This window comes from Oculina patagonica, chromosome 6 (genome assembly GCF_052425735.1).
Source record: "Oculina patagonica isolate OP01 chromosome 6, crgOcupat, whole genome shotgun sequence".
NCBI lineage: Eukaryota > Metazoa > Cnidaria > Anthozoa > Scleractinia > Oculinidae > Oculina > Oculina patagonica.
Genome location: NC_135763.1, coordinates 31,978,011 through 31,984,690, shown reverse-complemented (window position 1 = coordinate 31,984,690; position 6,680 = coordinate 31,978,011). Strand labels below are relative to the sequence as shown.

General features: G+C 37.7%; 2 long non-coding RNA genes across 2 annotated transcripts; one reads left to right on the top strand and one right to left on the bottom strand.

Annotated features, from left to right (window-relative positions):
- The first annotated feature begins 1,512 nt into the window (after nucleotides 1-1,512).
- Nucleotides 1,513-2,932, top strand: LOC144656988 (uncharacterized). The gene is made up of 2 exons (XR_013571430.1): nucleotides 1,513-1,864; nucleotides 2,252-2,932. It is a non-coding gene; the product is annotated as an uncharacterized LOC144656988 (long non-coding RNA).
- Nucleotides 2,933-3,700: 768 nt separating this feature from the next.
- On the bottom strand, nucleotides 3,701-4,631 carry LOC144656987 (uncharacterized). Its single transcript, XR_013571429.1, has 2 exons — nucleotides 4,282-4,631; nucleotides 3,701-3,906 (listed from the first exon to the last, which is right to left on the bottom strand). It is a non-coding gene; the product is annotated as an uncharacterized LOC144656987 (long non-coding RNA).
- Between the last annotated feature and the right edge of the window lie 2,049 nt (nucleotides 4,632-6,680).

The window sequence follows — 6,680 nt, the reverse complement described above, 5'->3', positions numbered from 1 at the left end:
TATACTGCAAAAACATCTCCACGCTAAAACAGACCATAGAGTGCTCAAAAAAGCTAGAAATATGCCGTCGAAGAAACACACAAGAGCTTCAAACACAAATTGTTTCGCTCGCTAAACCGTTTAGTTTTATCCGATTTACAAGCGCTTGTTTTACAAGTCCGCGCTCTACAAGTCCGTGCTTAACAAGCCCTCGTTTTACAAGTCCGCGTTTTACTAGTCCGCCTTTTACAAGTCCGCGTTTTACCTGAGTCCGCGTTTTACTAGTCCGCGTTTTACAAGTCCGCGTCTTACTAGTCCGCGTTATACTAGTCCGCGTTTTACAATTCCGCGTTTTACTAGTCCGCGTTTTACTAGTCCAGTCCAGTCCTCAAAATACAGTATGCCAAAACTCCCCGCCCTCTAAAGATAAGTCCTTGACGGTTCTTGTCGTTTTTCGGTGCCTATATATTCATCTTCGGCATCTTTCTCATCCACCTCTCGTTCTGTCCTGTGTCTGTCATCACACGAAAGAAAAGCTGATTCTCAAAAAATCTGCCACAAAAGGAAATTGACAAAAACAATATGAAAACCATATATCGAAAGTTTCTTATTCTAAAATTTTATCATACGTCTTAATTCAGAGCTACAAAGAAGTTCCTCCTTTTGAGTTATTGATACTGTTCTTACAGTACCTCTTTCCACTAGCGAAATTTTACAAAATTCCTTCGCGGCGAAAAGGTAGCGCGAATCCAGAACAGACTCCAATCGAGAGTGGGTTAATTCTAGATTACTATTAATTAACTATTACAACATTCATTTTTAAAATAGTTTCCCAAGCCGACTAAGCTAACTAAACGTCGAGTGTATCTTTCAGTAAACAAAACATGCCGTTGTGACGCCGGAAATCCAGCTCACGCATACTATACCCCGTGACTCACGCAAACCTCCGACTTACGTGCTACTACAGTCATTCCTTTCTAAACATTTTTTTTTTGACCACCACCGTACCTTTCTACCCAAAAAACTCATGAAACCGCCCGGTTTTAACCTGTTTTAACCTTTCAAAAATTAGAGCGTTCGAAACTAAATAAGATCCGTAATCACAAACAACATACAGCCGTTTACCAGCACTCTTTAAAACTCCTGAAACCCTTCAAAATCAGGCAAAATAAATCTTTGAAATAACCTTTATCAAAGTTTCTATAAAATGCCTTTCATACACTACTGTCAAACAAAAATTTCAATTTCCTCAAAGTTTCAAGACAAAAGAATAACAAATATTTCGTGCACAATGTAATTTGATTAAGCCAATATTATCACGTCTAAAAATACTTCAAGCAATTCAGTGAAAACCCGTTTTTTTTTTTCGTATCAACGAAAACCACTTTCGAATAATCAATACATGAAAATAACAATAAGATCAAAAGGAAGAAAGGAACCTTTCTAATTATTTGAAGACTTTCAAAGCCGTGATATTATGCATCCAATCCGCGATAAAATTTAATTACAACAAAATCCAAGTTCTCATTTTGAATAGCCCTTTTTACAGTTCCCGGCGCCATATTGGAATAGTAACCGCGCAGACATGATAGCGAGGCTACCGGTGACCCGTGGCTGAGCGTGAAGAGAGATTACAGTGAGGATTCGGCAATTAGCCCGTGTTTTTTCGCGTTTTTCGGAACATAAGCGAAAGTTTTGATTCTAATAATACTCCTTCGTCATCTTCTAAGATGAATGGAAAATATTGGGCCGCTTTTGGCTGTAAAAAAGGCTAGTAAGCTTCTCAGGGGCTATCAGTTGTTTTCGCTGCGTAACAAAACACAAGGAGATCCAGTGAAGAAATCGCATCCATGGTGTAATCTGATAAGACGCCAGCATGAGCATGGTGAGGACAATTTTCTTCGTCTTTAAAGCAATTTTTCTTTGTACTAATCATTACTAAAAAGGAAATATACACAGCTCTCCTGAGCAAGTCGTTGGGATCAGAAAGAAAGGTTTTTAACATGCAATGTTTACAAAACTTTTGTTTACTTGCTCTTAATCACTGAAGTTGTTTGATAATATTTTATATCTAGGAAAGCCCTTCTGTTGACAAGTCTCCATTTAAATATATATCCCAATTCAGAAATTATTCCCAATTTTGCCTACGGTTTTTTTTATTTCTGTATTTATTTTGAGTCTGATAAAATAAATAGATTATTGATAACAAAAAGGTTGCTTTTAGGTAAAGTTGTAAGCTTAGTTTAAATCCGTTTTCAATATTGTCTCATAGGTGAAAGCTATTCCAGTAAACATGGATTGTGAAATTATCACACAAGGAAGTCACTATTTAAAAGAAGGCACAGAGAAACATCTACTCAAGAAATTAAAATGCAAAAGAAAAGGGAAAACTTCTTTCTCATTAACCAGGAGCATTATTGCACCCTATTAAATCACCTGATGAAAAGTCTGATTGATCTGCAAAGAAAATAATGCATCATTGAATTTAAACTGGTTGAATTTCAGGCAAAGTTTGGTCTCAACCACATTACAGCCAGGGTAGTTTAATCGTCCATCAGTGATAACCCATCATTTTGGTATTATTTCTCCAGAAGAGGTTAAAAATCAACTTTTCTATCAGCTCTAGATGAGAGAATTTGGTCAAATTCAGGGAAACATTTTAATTACTGTTACATCTCCTTTTGTGTACATGTGTATGTATTGACCTGGTAAAGTTTTGGGGCTGTTCATTCTTTGACAGTAAAGAGTTAACCACCCATAAATCTTTTACACTGAAACCAGAAAGTATGTCAATACTTTAAACACTATTTCTGAATGTTTATTATCTCAAATGGGGAGCTATAAAATTTAAGGTCCTGCATGTAGTATTGAAAATATTGATGTAATGTTTAAGATGAATGTATTGTTTAAATAAGACAGTAAAGAAAATAAAAAATAAAATCTTCATCATGAAGCTGGATGGAACTCTGCTAGATTAGCTGTAGTTCGGTGTCCATATGAAACTCTACCATCAATGAGGAAGAGGAATTTCTCTTGTTGTAACCTCCAGGTCAATCTGTAAAAGGTAAGGTAAAGTCTGTGTCCGAGCCAAGTGCCGCTTATACAGCCGGAGCTTATCCCGGTTTCCGTAGCATTAAGCGACTAGGAGTATTGCTACTCCCCCCTGGATGGAATGCCAGTCCATCGCAGGGATTACCCCCCAGCAGTATATTCGCTGGTACCCATTTATACACCTGGGTGGAGAGAGCCACTGAGAGTAAAGTGTCTTGGCTAAGAACACAACGCAGCTCCCCCACCAGGACTCGAACCCGGGCCGTTCGACTGGGAGTCGAGTGCGTTAACCATCAGCCACCGCGTCTCCCACACCAGGTCAATGTGTAGGGGTGGAATTTGTTTTGTCTGAGAATGTGGTGTTAAAAAAAATATGAAAAAGCAAGCCTTTTCTCTCCAAAATAGACAATAAAATTCCTTTAAGGCCAGAATAAGGCAAGGACAAAGAACAAATACAGTTGTCCCTGGACATGTAAAGTATAGCAATGATTTTATCATTCCCTCAGGCAATTTTTGTAAATATAACTTTAGACTTGCAAGCATTATTGCCAGTTACACATGGTCCACATTTTGTGCATCTCATAATAATAATCCTTACCATAGTGTTTGGGTTGGTAACACTTTTTTTATAGTAACAGGAACTGTTAAATGGCTTTTTGAAACACCTTGATTCAACACTGCAAATGATTTATTTCAAAACTTAGTAGCTGATGCAGTCATTTCAACTATGAAAACATTTTTTATTCTTAAAAAATTGCCCTCTGCTTGTGTTATTTTCCATTTCTTGACTTGAATAGATGATTTTCTGAGCTTCTTTCAACTGGCAGACTCCTTTTAGAATGTTTCACAATCTATGTTGCTGGGATTTCTCTTTACCTATGAGATAATATTAAAACTTTATTTAAACCAAGCTTATAACTTCACCTAAAAGCAGCTCTAACCAATATAAAATAAACTACCACACTCAGAAATAAAATAAAAAAGAAGTCTGCAAAATTGAGAATAATTCCTGATTTGGGATAACTATTTTACTGAAAACGTTCAAGAATTGGGCATTGTGTAATGTAAAGTATTATTAAACATCAACTTCAGTGATTAAGAGCAAGTAAACAAAAGTTTTGTAAACATTTCATGTTAAAAACCTTTCTTTCTGATCCCAACGACTTGCTCAGGAGAGCTGTGTATATTTCCTTTTTAGTAATGATTAGTACAAAGAAAAATTGCTTTAAAGACGAAGAAAATTGTCCTCACCATGCTCATGCTGGCGTCTTATCAGATTACACCATGGATGCGATTTCTTCACTGGATCTCCTTGTGTTTTGTTACGCAGCGAAAACAACTGATAGCCCCTGAGAAGCTTACTAGCCTTTTTTACAGCCAAAAGCGGCCCAATATTTTCCATTCATCTTAGAAGATGACGAAGGAGTATTATAAGAATCAAAACTTTCGCTTATGTTCCGAAAAACGCGAAAAAACACGGGCTAATTGCCGAATCCTCACTGTAATCTCTCTTCACGCTCAGCCACGGGTCACCGGTAGCCTCGCTATCATGTCTGCGCGGTTACTATTCCAATATGGCGCCGGGAACTGTAAAAAGGGCTATTCCATTTTTTTCAGTTGATACCTTTATCCAACTTGTGAAAAATTCCATTCAAGTTCCTATTAATACTGTACATTCCCAATGTTTTGCTCAGGTCTTCAGAAGCGTCTTACTAACCAAATCTAAAATAATTCCAAAACATGCTGTACAAACATTCTACTCTTTGTGACAAACGACTTGACGACCAATAGTTCAGAAATGAAAATCGACACAGTTCTTGCTAAATAAAAAAAAAGTTTTACGGCGGAGTCAGGCTCAAAAAATATACCGCAAGATCACACCCCCATTCATAGTCAGAAACCAGCAAACCATCTAGTTTGCTAAAAAAAAAAAACACTGCGTGACATCAATGACGTTACCTTTTTCATTTACAAAAATAACTTTAACTTGTCAAAGTAAGTGCAATTTCACAATGGTGAATATCAGTACAGTATGGGGCCCAGTTCTCGGCCACTTTGTGTTTAACGCGTTTTTTCACACTCCAGTTGAATCAAAAGAAAAAGGTATTTCCTTCAAACGATAGACTGATTCATGTGCTTTAAGTATCTTGAGTTTGATCGTTCAATTCGATATAGAAAGCTCACACGTCGAGTTTACGCGGAGGTAGGTGAATTTGCATTCCCAAAAAAGTTGTTTGTTTACGGCTCCAAATTCATGGATGTAGTTAAATTCGTATTTTATCCAAAAGCCCCCACCATACGAGCTAATTTTTGGCATGTGAAACGTAGAATAATTCAGCTTTCTGCTTTAGTTAACTTTTCGTTGAACCGTTGTATTTTTTGGTCTTAATTTACTTCGAAATTTTTTCTTGCGACGTTTGCGTATTTGCCAGTTCTCGGCCACCCTGCTCGCTATCACAGCTTAGCGCTTGGTTTTTAATATAATTTCATCTGCTGCTGCCAGAATGAAAGAAATAAATGTTTTAAAAATAAAGTTCAATCTTATCTCTAAGTTTTGAGCTGACTCTTGTCTTGTCTATTATTTCTACAACACCTAAATCTTTCAAGACCTTTTCACTGCAAAATAAACCATCTAAATGCACGGGTCACACAATGCGGTTTTGCCAGAACCTGCACATAGGCAACTAGGCGCGTTAAAATCCTTCTTTTCTAAAGTAAAACAAAGCATCATAAAAATAATTTGGGATCGATATAGTATAAATAGGTTTACAGAGTGATTTTATGACTGTGAAAATTAATTGAGCATTTTTTACAGATAATTACGGACAAGCTTTTTAGTGGCCGAGAACTGGGCCAAGGTTGCCGAGAACTGGGCCCACAAATGGAGCTTTTATTTTTATTATTGCTCGGGCAAATTAATTTTTGACCGGTCGATAGCTTTACACCAAAAAGCTGAATAATGTAGCTAGCTCTGGGAGAAATTTCAAGTTCCTGCAGTTCTTCTGAGGTAAGAAATACAAGTTTACGTCAAAAGTGGCCGAGAACTGGGCCAAGGTGGCCGAGAACTGGGCCCACAAATGGAGCTTTTATTTTTATTATTGCTCGGGCAAATTAATTTTTGACCGGTCGATAGCTTTACACCAAAAAGCTGAATAATGTAGCTAGCTCTGGGAGAAATTTTAAGTTCCTGCGATTCTTCTGAGGTAAGAAATACAAGTTTACGTCAAAAGTGGCCGAGAACTGGGCCCCATACTGTACTTTGCCCCGTAAGCTTTTTTCTCTGTCCTTCCGCCGGAGCAAAAAAACACAACCTGATTACACATTAACCCAAAAGTCGACCAAGTGTGCCTGCAACGATTTCCTGTCAAAACTAAAATGAAAACCATTGCGGTATGCGTCACCCGTAGCGGTTTTGTAGCAACCCCGAGCTATCCCCGTCTTTTTGGCCGCGCCAGGAGACTACGCTCTAGGACGACCAAAGGGTAAACCTTAAATCGGCCACGCCCGATTAACAAGTCTACTACTGGTAGGAAAGATTGGGGCAAGAAGGATGAATCTTTATTGCTCGCCATCCTTAAGTAATTAAAAATATTTTCGCCACCAGAAAATCAAACCTGACTTTATAGCATTGCCATGAACGATCTGTCGCT